Source organism: Kogia breviceps, chromosome 16 (assembly GCF_026419965.1).
Source record: "Kogia breviceps isolate mKogBre1 chromosome 16, mKogBre1 haplotype 1, whole genome shotgun sequence".
NCBI classification, from domain to species: Eukaryota; Metazoa; Chordata; class Mammalia; order Artiodactyla; family Physeteridae; genus Kogia; species Kogia breviceps.
This window is the reverse complement of record NC_081325.1, coordinates 8,835,311-8,847,405: the sequence shown is the minus strand read 5'-3', so window position 1 is coordinate 8,847,405 and position 12,095 is coordinate 8,835,311. Positions and strand designations below refer to the sequence as shown.

General features: G+C 48.6%; 1 protein-coding gene across 1 annotated transcript in view; it reads right to left on the bottom strand.

Annotated features, from left to right (window-relative positions):
* Positions 1–9,585: 9,585 nt before the first annotated feature.
* Positions 9,586–12,095, bottom strand: part of ALOX5AP (arachidonate 5-lipoxygenase activating protein) — a 40,382-nt gene continuing 37,872 nt past the window's right edge. The window contains exon 7 of the transcript XR_010837135.1: positions 9,586–9,683. The gene's annotated coding sequence lies outside the window, so the exon portion shown is untranslated. The remainder of the gene's footprint in view (positions 9,684–12,095) is intronic.

The following is a 12,095-nucleotide window of genomic DNA, read 5'->3' as shown; positions in this document are numbered from 1 at the left end:
GGATGACATTTAGCCATCAGAGGTGCACAGGCGAGGGGTGGAAAGACGGCTCAGTGGAGAAGTCGAGGCAGAGGGCTGTTCTGGTCCTCACAGGGCAGTAGACCCAGACCTGGCCTTGTTAATAAGCTGCCTAATCATACAGCTCCGGGAGGGAAATGCGGCCGGTGCTGAATTCTCCGCCGTTTTAGATGGCAGGTGAGCGAAGCCACCAGGCCCAGCCGTTCCTTCCGGCCTCATCTTCTCCATCACCATTACTGGAGCCATTGGTCCTGAGACAAGGTGCAGGCTCGGGAGGCTGGACACCTTCTCATCACTAACCTTGCTTCCTGTCACTGTAGATGCCGTGCTTAAAGGAGCTCTGGTTCCTGATCGAGAAAGAAAAGTGCCTTCTCTGCAGCTTCAGCACAAAAGATGACCTTCAAGAGGAGACATCCAGCTGTAGAGGACATGGGAGGAAATATTAATACTCACAGTTAATATTCTTCAGACTTTCTGGGAAAGAAATCACAGTACAGTTTTGACCTGGCCGCTCTCTTGGAGAAAGTTTGCTTCACTGTCCAGAGTCTTGACCTCTCCAGAGGGGCAGCCATCTCCAGATGTGGCCACACAGCTGCTGTGGTCCTCCTGGAGACATCCTCAAGCAGACAAGTCAGCAAACTCAACCTCTTCCTCAAAAGCAGCATCTTCCCACAAACAGAATGTAAATTTCTCTCTGCCCCCTGGCTTTGCCCACAGGGAGTGCATGCCAGAATATACTAGAATGTTCCAGAACTCCCTGGGAATTCTGGAATGCCTATACCCTCCAGCTAGGCAACCCAGCTCTCTGCTCCAGGCACTTGCAGGCTTCAGAATCTCCCCCTGCACGCCCTTCCCCGACATGCACGAAACTCAAGTTCAGAGCCTGGATGTGCTTTGTGTGTGTTACCTTCTGTGCTCAAATTTTCTTGCTACTCGCTACATCCTCCCTGCACTGCACTTGCTTTTCCTCGAACTTCTAATCACAGTCCACAGTGGCTGTGTGCAAGGCAGGAGAGCCCCACCTGAGAGTCTGGTCAGCAACTGGAAGCAACTGCAAGTTATATGCATCTCCTTTACGTCCTCAACATTCTATAGAAAAGCTCGACACAGCTTGTACCACATTATATGGTGACTGTTGCTATGCCTTCGCCTGGAGAATATGAACTGTCATTTACTGAGCACATCCTACGTGTCAGTGTTTAACATACATTACTTCCAAACCCATAAGGTAGGTATTCTTTTTTCCCTATGACAGATGAGAAAACAAAGGATCCAAAAGGTGAAGTAACTTCTCTGAGATCACTCAGCTAAGCAGAGACATCCAGCATCAGCTGGGCAGGCCTGGCTTCGAAGCCAACCTTCTCTCTATGACCCCACCTGCCCGGCAGCGTCTTAGAAGCCTGAGGTCTGGACCGAGTCTTTCCTTTCTGTCCTGGAGGTTGGCCCCGGGGACTGAGGGACTCTGGGTGCTGAAACAGGGACAGTTGGTCACCCCACGTGGGAATGTGGATACCTGGACATTACCGTGGCCTCAAGCGTAGATGCCGGGCTGCGTGGAGCAAGGGGAAAGATCGCGGCCCACAAGACGCCCCCTGCAGGCCAGGGGCCACAAGGTAAAGTTCTCCAACTTTTGAGAAAAGTTCCAGCTGGTCTCCCCAGGCCAGAATATAATAATCATGATCATTTGGAGGGTGCACACAGGACTTGTCAGCGGACGAGGTTCGCCAAACATTAGAGAGACATCCTGGGGTTTTTCTCTTTCTTTTAAACGAATCCAAGAAATCTAAATCTAGGTAAAAATTTTGAAAGTATTCACGTATCCATTGGAGTCATCGTTCTCAAGTGCTCATCTCTGAGCAGGCTGCAGGGTCCCCAACCACCTGGAGATTGATCGAGAGTCCTCAGGTGCTCCTGCTAGAAGGCCACCAGCAGTACCTGCGCCACCACCGCCCCCCCAACACACACACACACACACTCACCCTGCACGTGACCTCGTCAAAGCCTCTGCAGCTTCTCTTTGAGCTTCTGCAGGTGCTGTTTAGACCAAACCTTCCCCCTTCCTCCTGAAACCCTACTATCCTCCGGCCTCTCCTCCTCCCAGAGCCTTCCCACCACCTCCTTCCTGCCTGGGTCGCACGGGCACTGTCCCTCTGTGTGGAAGTTTGTTTCACTCCCCCTCCAGGCCGGGAGCCCTGCCAGGTAAGAGCCAGTGACCATCTTCTTCTGGGGTTTCCAGCATCCACTACAGCGTGTGGCATACAGATGCTCAGTAAATGTTCCTTCCGGTGAGACAGAAACAGAGCTTTTCAGGGCCTGCTGGTGATGGAAGCAGCCCAGCTTGAAAGGCGGGCTGCCGCACGTTGCGTCCACAGGTGGCCCCGGGCTTACTTACAAGCACAGAACTTACGGTCAGCTTCGAGCTAGGGCCGCTGGTTCCTGGCTGTTGTGGAGGCCACCCCACGGTTGCCATGGGAACCAGCCACTCGCAAAGCCTCCCGGGAGCCCTGAACTCCGCCCCCCACCCCCTGCTGCTCATCTTCCTCAGGTGCTGCCACGGGACCTCCCCACGTTCCAGCGCCTCCCTCCAGCCCATCCCTCAGGCCAGAAGATGGGGGCGGGGCTTCGGTGGGGCTCGGACCACCACTCCACGTACAGCTGCTTTTATGGAAAAAGGCATTCAAAGTTCCAAAGAGACCAGCCAGTAAATGCACTGCTGGAGCGCATCCTGTTCAGATGAAGTGTCTTCACCCTTGGCAGTGAGTTGGAAAAAGGGCGAGAACCAAGAAGCAGGCAGGATGGGGAAAGCGAAGAGGGATCAGTTCTCCTGTACCCGCGGGGTGGCTTTTGGGGTGTGTGTGTGTGGGGGGTCTGATGCTGAGAAAGGGGCACCAGGGAATGTTGTCAGACCTGCCGATGGTGGATCCCAGCAGAGGTTTTGCCAATTGACTTTGAGAAGCATCTGTGGAGTATTTCACGGATGAAGAAGCTGAGGCTCGGAGACGTTAACCAAATCCACGTTCTTATCGCCTTGGGCCTCTTCCAGGCGTGGTCTTATAAGTCTCCCTTGCGTGCCTCCGAGCTCTCCTGGCCGGCTGGAAGGATGACGACTGGGCAACCTTGGAAGTGGCCGGTGACCTGGTGAAGAGGACAGAGCCTCTGCCAACCCGGGCCCCTGAGTAACTGTGCTGAATCGGGCTGCCCACCGGTTTCCGCCCCTGCGCAGGCGTATTAACTGGATAAGAAATAAACCTCTCGTGTGACTATGCATGGGGTCTGCGTGTTACAACAAGTAGCTTTCCCTAACTGAACAACGGGACAGGAAGCTTTCAGCTTCCTTGCACTCCATTTCACAGGACTAGTTCCAGGGCAACTGGTGGCATCTGAGGTACGTAGGCTCAGTTGGAAAGGTCCAGAGATGCTGGCATGTTCATCACGATAGCTTCTTCCTGTGCTCTGGAGGATTTCCAAGAAGTTGGCTCCAAGACAGAGCAATACTTGTTCACATAACGTGCCGCCAGAGAGATTATGGCTTTGCTGCATGGTATCTGGTACTTAAAAGGTGTTCTATAAATACTTATTGAATGGATGGATGGCTTCTATTTATTATTCTATTTATTGAATGGCTTCTACTGCAGGGCAGGGGAAGGAGGGAATGTCCTAAATATAGACATGGGAGTCTAACTGAGACACGAGAAAGAAGGTAAAGAGAGGGAGCTGGTCACTCCAGTGACAGCACCCTCTTAGGCTATGTTGGCAAGTCCAGCTGGGTAAAGAAGAACAGGTGACCAGAGGTGGACAGGCCCAAGGAGGCAGCAGATGTGTGGCGTGAGCGAGCAGCTCTTGCTGCTGGAAATGCTTCCCACCGGCCCCAGCCAGGGCTCAGGATGCCACTTAATCGAGTCAAAACACAGACAGTGCGCCCACTTAAATTAGAATTTCAAATAAACAATTCTTATTTGTCCTTGTGATGCTTGGGACATACTTATTCTAAAATACTGTTCACTTTTTAAAATCTGAAATTCAAATTGAGATGGGTGTTCTGTATTTGCTCTGGCAACCCTAATCCAGGCTGCCCAATAAGTGATCTTGTAGGACAAACGGGGGAAACATCTGACACAGGCTCATTGAAGACCACTGTTTCAGGGATCAGCAGTTGTTTGCTTCTTCTGAATAGCCAGGAGGTAGAAGACCTCTAACAACTTCACTGGACCCCTTCTCTGCATTTTGGAAAGTATTCTAAGTACAGAAAATGGCAGGTCTGCAAATAGTGGTGTAAATTAGAACAGAAAAAAAAAACCTCAAGAAAACGAAAACCAAACCAAAAAACCCTTTGGCCTTCAGTCTATTAGATCCAGAGAAGAAATTCTTCCAACCCAGTGACAGTTTATTAAATGTGAAACATACAGCCTCATTCAGAAGAGAATTTACAGAATGGGGAGAACAAGGGGCCTCTCTGCTTTTAACCTTTGGAAGACGTCTCTGTGTGTTTTTTTCAGAATTCTTAAACATTTTCCACATGTATTTATTGTCCCTATCAAAAACTTGCTGTTTAATAAATAAATCCATTGTCAGCGCAGAATTCTTGGTCGGCGTTTGCAAAGATGCTGTTTTTCTCCCTTTAGATTCACTATTTTAGTTTATTTTCTTAATATTCCTGGGAGCCATGGGAGAAAGTTCTAGAAGTAAAGGGAGTCTAGCCTCACCCTTTTCCCCCATACTGATCACATTACAATTTTACATTAAAATCTCCTTGGGGAGAAAAAAGGCAAGAGGCCTGAAGGGCTAAGCCAACCTCTTTCCAGGGTCGGGAGGATGGGTCGTGTACCTGGAGCACATCCTCGCTGGGTGCTGGTGCCTCTGTCACCAACGGGATGGACAGCTGCATCTGACCGAGCATCACGTCGTGAGAGAACCTCCACCATCGTCATCTCACTGGTCACGTGCTTTACTTGTCATTGTCCCCCACGGGAGTCCTGATTTTCACGCGTGCCTCTCTGCAGTCTGTTCCCCACCCAGCAGCCACAGAGGGCTTTGGAAAACGCCCTTCCCCTGCTTTAAACCTTCTGATGGGTCCTCAGCCTTGAACAAAGTAGCCAAACCTTTACTGTGGTCTCCAGTGCCCCTAGTTCCACGCCCGCTTAGGGCTCCCGATGAGCTGGTAACTGTGCTTGAAAAATCCCTTCCCCGGCTGTTTGCCTGGCTGCTGCCTTGCTGTCACTCGGGTAACAGCCTAAAAGCTGCCTTTCCAGGCAAATTGCCCAGATCATGAAACCTAAGGCAACCCCTTTCCCCCCCCATCTCATCACACTGTTTGATTTTTATCATAGCACTTACTACTATCTGATCATTTTTTGTTTATTTGCTTATTGGCTGTGTCCTCCAAGTAGAATGTAAACTCCACAAAGACAGGGACCCTGTTTCTCCTCTTCAACCCATATTCCCAGCACCTAGAACAGCACAGCACAGTGTAGGCCATCAATACCTGTGGACCAACTGAGTGAATGACTTGCAGAAACTTTCTAAGGCTCATCTTTTCACCAGGCACCAAATCCTCTTGAAGACAAAACACACAGAGACTAATGACACTAGCAAATATTCATCCAGGGCTCGCTACCTGCCTAAGCACTTCACATGTATAATTCACTCTCTTCATCCTCACAGCAGCCCTGGGAGTTCCGTCACGTTATTATCCCACGTCACAGGTAAGGGCCTGGGCCACAGGTAGGAGACATCCATCCTTGCCTGTGACCACATGGGTCAGAGGGTGCCTGGATGGACCCAGGCAATCCACCCCCAACTCCAAGCACAACCACTAATCTGTGCTGCTAAGCCCAAATAAAGCCCCAATCCTGGGACATGAAGGGCCCGGGTTTGTGGAAGGTATTCCCTGTGAGGCTTTTGGTTGAATACGTTGGTTTCTTTTCTACCATCCGTTGAGTTCTGGTCATGTTTCAGTGTTAGGAGGACACAGAACCAAGGTGTGATTTGGAAGGCTTAGGAGGGAGCCAAAGACAGAGGGTGAAGGAGGACCCGCAATAGAACCCCCGTCGCCCGTGTCTACCCTCCCATCCACTGGCCGTTCACCCAGCACCCCAGCACCACCAGGCGCCGTGCCATTCTGGGCCCATCTGTCTATCAGGAGGTAGTAAGTACTGCAAAGGCGCAGAGCAAGGTAGGGGATGGGATGCTGAGGATAGCAGAGGATGCTGCCTTATAGGTTCCGTGCGAGAGACCGTGGAGCAGGCTGCTCCCGGTGGTGGGACAGCAGGCGGCGAGGTCCCGAGGCAGGACGTGCCTGGTGTGTCCCTAGGACCAGCAGGGGTGGGCCCGAGACAGGGGAGCGGCGGGCAGGGACGGGGGCAGGGCAGGCAGAGGACTTACGGGTGCCGTAAGGTATTAGGATTTTGCTCTGAGTCCACAGGAAGCCATGCTTTGACTCACAGGCTTGGAGACTCACTCTGGCTGCTCAGACACTGAGTGGTTTGAGCATGAAAGGGGCGGGGGGGGGCGTGGCGAGGTTCTGCTGCCTAGCGGACATCCGACAGTGCCTGGACACACGTTGGGTTCTCACAGCTTGGGGAGTCAGGGAGTGTGCCGCCGGCCTCGGTGAGCATCAGCGGGTATGTGCCAAGCATCCTGCACCGCACACAAATCCCCCACGGCAGAGAATTATCCAGCCCCAAAGGTCAGTCGTGCCAGGGTTGAGAAATCCGGAGTTAGTGGATTACTGACATCATCTAGGCAAGAGATATACTCATTAACTAGCAACTGAGCACCTACTGTGTGCCGGGCAATGTTCCAGGAACTGAAGATACAGCGACAAACGACACAGACCAGGTCTGCGCCTTCATGAGTTTACAGTGCAATGACAGTGGAAGCTTAGAACAGGGTGGAGGTGGCAGGGGGGGTGAAAATGGCCGGGTTTTTGTATCTTTTGAAGGCAAAACCAACAGGATTTTCTAAGGATTGGGTGGAATGAAAGAGGAGCCGAAGTTGACCCCAAGGCTTTGCCCTGAGCAGTGAGTACAGAGTTGCTGTTTACTGAGATGAGGACCATGGGGAAGGTGGGAGACGGTGATCTGGGGGTTGGGCAAATCAGGGCTTTTGTTGTGGACCTATTAAGTGGAGATGAGGGAAATTGGAGATTTAATCTGGAGGTTAAAAAAAAAGACGTCTCTTTTCGTAGGGAAAACATTTTAGAAATTGGCAAGTGTAGAGGAGAGCACTGAAGAATTCAGTGTAGGTGTAAGAGTACATCCAGGAGATGCTCCCCGCAAGCTGAGCTCTCCTCCCTTAGAGCTCTAACCTCTAACCGTGCAGAGGACGGGGAGATGCAGGAGGAGGTGAGAAGAAAGCCAAATGAAGCAAGTGTTCCGAGAGATGAGAGCCATCAGCGATGCCAGGGAAGTGCTCCCATGCCAGGAAGAAAAACTAACTACCACCTCCTCCCCATTTGCCAACGTTATAAATTGTCCCGGTGAAGCATCACAAAATCTGGTCTACGCATCGCTGCCTTATCTGCTTCAGTCTCTCCACTTACTCTGATCTACTGTAATAAAATTGGATGTTGCACAAGATGCGAAAGTGTTTAATACACACTCCCTGTCCTCATGAAGCTTTCCATCAGCTAAAGAAAACACAACATCAACGAAAGCTTCTGCCACATGAAAGAAGGAATTAATCTATCAGTATTCACCAGGTGTCTGCTACATTCACAGCCCTCTGCTGTGGCTGAAAATACACAAGAGAAAGGCAAGACAAAGGTTTTCGTCTCATGGAATTTACAATCTAGTCGTGGAGATTTAGAGGAGACATATAGTGGAGAGTGGAGATGCTCTAGGTGTTTGAAGGAGGAGGAAGCTATTCATTATTGAAAGGTCTTCCTACCGTCCTCCAGCCTGAACTGTCTCCCTTCTGCTGTGGTTCACATATGTATTGGGACTGGGAGTCCCAAGGAAGTTAGGGATAGGCGAGAGGATGTGAGTAAATCAGCATGACCATGACAACCTCTGAAAAATGACCCCAGTGCCCACTGGCCACGGACTGACAGTAGAAGGAGACCTTTCCTAGGAGCTCAGGCTCAGAGCTATAGCATCCCCTAGGATTGGTGGGGGCGGGGGGAATTAGGGCCAACACGAAGCTAAGGTATCTTGGTGTCTCTTCCCATTCATTAGCTCCCAGCTGTGATTTCCCCAGAAGTCACCAGATAAAAGAGGTTTTGCATTTGAAATGTGGAGGCTTTGGAAAAATCAATTTCCACACCAATTTCTCTCTCAGGTCTGATATACTAAGCCAAAATAGGTTCTCAGTTCTGCATACCCCAGCATTATAATGGGAAATTCATGAATTTCTGCATTAATATAACCAAATCTTCGTAGTATAAGGAGCAAAGCTTCAGCGCTCACAGGAACTCTTTGTATAAGGGGCAGATGGACCTCAAAGGACAACCAGGCATTTACTTGTTCTAGCCTCATTTCTAGAGTGTAAGAAAGGCAGTAAAGTGGTGGATTGCTGGGCATGCGTAAGTAGGACATGGTTCAAGTTTTTGCAAAATTTATACACCTCTTTCTATAAAAATCTCAGGCAATTCTTAAGATAAATGTGTATGGCTTGAGAAGGGATCAAGGAAACCATCTATTTTCCTTTTTGTACTAATTCCTGAAGTACTCTTCCATGAAGACTAAAGATACCTCAGAAGAAAGATGGAAGGACAAAGTATTTCCAGAAAAATGACTACTTCCTCTATCTCTCCTCATCCTCTTTTTCAAGTCAGTTTGCTTTACCAACAGTAAGATATTTCAATTATCTGTTCTGTCAACACCTCACCAAAGCCAAGGTAAATATGATCATTTTGCTTTGGTGTAAATAAATATGGGAGTAGATTATTTTTTCAAACAGCCAAGGACCATAGAGTTAGAAATCACCTGTTCAGTCTGGAAGGCTTGCAAGGCCATCAGCAGGAAAAGTCCCTCAAGTCACATTTCTTTAACAGACAAACAGTAAGCAAAAGACCTGGAGTTTTCTTTTTCACCAGTGTGGAGCCATCCTGTTCTTGGAGCCCGGCCCTAAATTGGGAAACACAAAGGGTCAATTGATTTCTTATAAATGTGATTTTTCTTACCTGACATATTTTCCATAAATTAGGACAATGATGCTAGGTTTTTAGATTAAAAGACCCAGTTCAATATGTCTGTCCGCGGAAGAGGACATGAAGCATTTGCTTCGTGCTTCCATTAAGATGACTTACAATGGGCTGCTGTCAGACGAGGCGTCTGGATTCTGGCTGAGCTGATTTAGACCCCCGGGCTGAAAGCCTTCGAGGACCCTTAGCAAGTCCCCTCCCACCCCCACCTCAGAAACAACATGGAGACCCATACGTGAACGTTTTGAGGATAATTTCAGGGTTTTCAAGCATCGCCACCCCAGAGGTCCAGACCCCCAAACCACATCTGAGCTCTGTGATACAGGTTACTTACTTGCTCTCTCTACGGCTCACTCTCCTCCTTCATAAGTGGGCATGTGATAACAATACCTCGATCATCAGCCGACTCTAAAGATTAAATGAGCAGATGTATCTGAAGCTCTCAGCACAGTGCCTTGCCCGTAATGAAAGCTGGCCATCATTAGCTGTTATTTTCATGCCTGGGCCATGAGTTTAAGATTCCCTGGTCAAAAAGAATAATATAGGTACTTTATAGTTTATCTGTATCAATATTTATTTATTTATTTTTTATTTTTGGCTGCGTTGGGTCTTCATTGCTGCACACGGGCTTTCTCTAGTTGCGGCGAGCGGGGGCTACTTTTCATTGCGGTGCGTGGGCTTCTCATGGCGGTGGCTTCTCTTGTTGCGAAGCACCAGCTCTAGGCGCGTGCGGGCTTCAGTAGTTGTGGCTCATGGGCTTTGTTCCACGGCATGTGGGATCTTCCCGGACCAGACATCGAACCTGTGTCCCCTACATTGGCAGGTGGCTTCTTAACCACTGGGCCACCAGGGAAGTCCCTGTATCAATTTTTTAAAATCTATATGGCAGGTTTTAGGGAGTAACAGTTAAGAGCATTAGTTTACTTTAATGTCCATAGTTTACTTGAAAATAGCTTGACATCGAGAATGGAAACATGAGTTTGTATTATTTGAAGCCTTAATTCTTGGGGCATTGAGTTGCTGTGATGGAAAATTCAGCCTCCGAGAGTGGCCATCTGGCAATATATCAGAAAGATGTCAGCTCTTCAAATTTCAAGCACCACCTGAGGCTTTGCATATTAAGATAATGCATGTTAAGAAACTCATTAAGAAATGAGTTTTTATTGGCAAAATGAGAGACTTGTTAGTCTACATGATGAATATCAGAAATAAGACGCTCAATGGTAGAATTAAAGGTATTCAAGTTTGGAAGACTGGGTAAAATACTGTAAAAATGCTCCCAATGCATGCTGTAGGACCCAGTGCGGCTGGGGTCATGTGCATAGGCCGAAGACAGTCCTGTGAGCTGCCAATGGTGAAAATTTCTGGTTGCGTAATGCCAGTTCTAGGGCCCTACCTCTGGAATATTGTTGCTTGTGCCTCAGGGGAAATTGTAAGTCAAGAGATAGACTCCATCAAGCTCACAGTTGTCCGAATTGTCCTGGGCCTGCTTTCTAAAGAAATCCTTGTTTAATGAAAGTTCTGTATTTGTGTCCAAATTTGCTCTGAGAATTGCTTTCCTAATAACAAGCTAATGAACACCTTCAATGTCTCAGTGACGTCATAAACCCTAATTACCCAAGAGTGGTGCTCAGCCCTATTGGATTAACTCAGTTCACAGTAGCTTTTTTTTTTTTTTTTCTTCCTGTGACCCCCACCGCGCAGCCTGCAGGATCTTAGTTCCCTGACCAGGGATCCAACCCGTGCCCCCAGCAGTGAAATCACGGAGTCCTAACCACTGGACCACCAGGGAAGTCCCCGCAATAGCTTTAAGATAAGATAGACTTGAATTTGACCCCTAAATGTGCTACTTCCTAGCCCTTTGACCTTGGCAGATGTCCTTGCCTGTGGGTCATTAAAGGATTAAATAAGATAAGGCATACAGAGCACGTGCACAGTACCTGGCACACGTAATAAAGGCATCATCGAGGTTATGACCCAGTGTTTAGGGCTTCTCATTTCTCCTCATTCTAAGTGGCTTTCCAACGTCTTTAGATGTTTATTTTACATGACAATTTTATGCAGAACTGAAAGTCGAAAGTACCCACTCTTGGGCTCTTGTGACCTACTTTGCTCAGGTGCTTCTCTTACCTCCTGGAGTCTTTAAGGTCCCAAATGAACATTCCTTGCGGGCAGGGAGCTTGTCTCTTAGTCACTGTTGATGCCCAGCACCTGGACCCAGGCCTGGGATGTGGCAGGGGAATGACAGGGACCTAAGGGAACTGTGCATCTTCTCTTATCCAAGCTCAAAACCAGGAGTTCTTTACTCTCCCTCTTCTTTCCCTGCTCTCATTCCACCAACCATGTTTATTCATAATGCTACGTCCTCCAGCCTCTCAGCCACCACCGTAGCCCAGGCACCATCTTTGCACTTAGACCACGGACACCTTCACCTACTGATGACAGCCAGCTTGTTTCCCCTCCCGTGTCTGGCTAGTTCTTTCTTCAAACTGTCTTCTACAAAGCAGCCAGGTCATTCTATTAGAATAATCATCAGTATCATCATTCTCTCAAAAAACAAAACAAGAAAACCCACTTTCAACAACTCTCTACTGAGAGCATCCCAATCCCACAGGCTGGCTTGCACCTGGAGTCTCCACGACCTAACGCACGGACCTTCCTTCCAGGAAATCCTTCACTCCAGTCACAGCGGTTTACTCATTATCTCTGCTGACCCCTGTGTTCATAGACCAGTGTCTCTCAAACACCTCCACCAAAGGCTCCCTAAACTACAGAGGAGGGGGGCTCAAGTACATAGAGGGAGGTGTCGCTTTCAAGTCCTGTGTTTTATATTAAAAACTCAGATGAATTTTGCATTCCTAGCACATAATATATCCATCTGTGTTTGTATTAATATATAAACATCTTAGATTATAGACACTCTGTAAAATAGGAC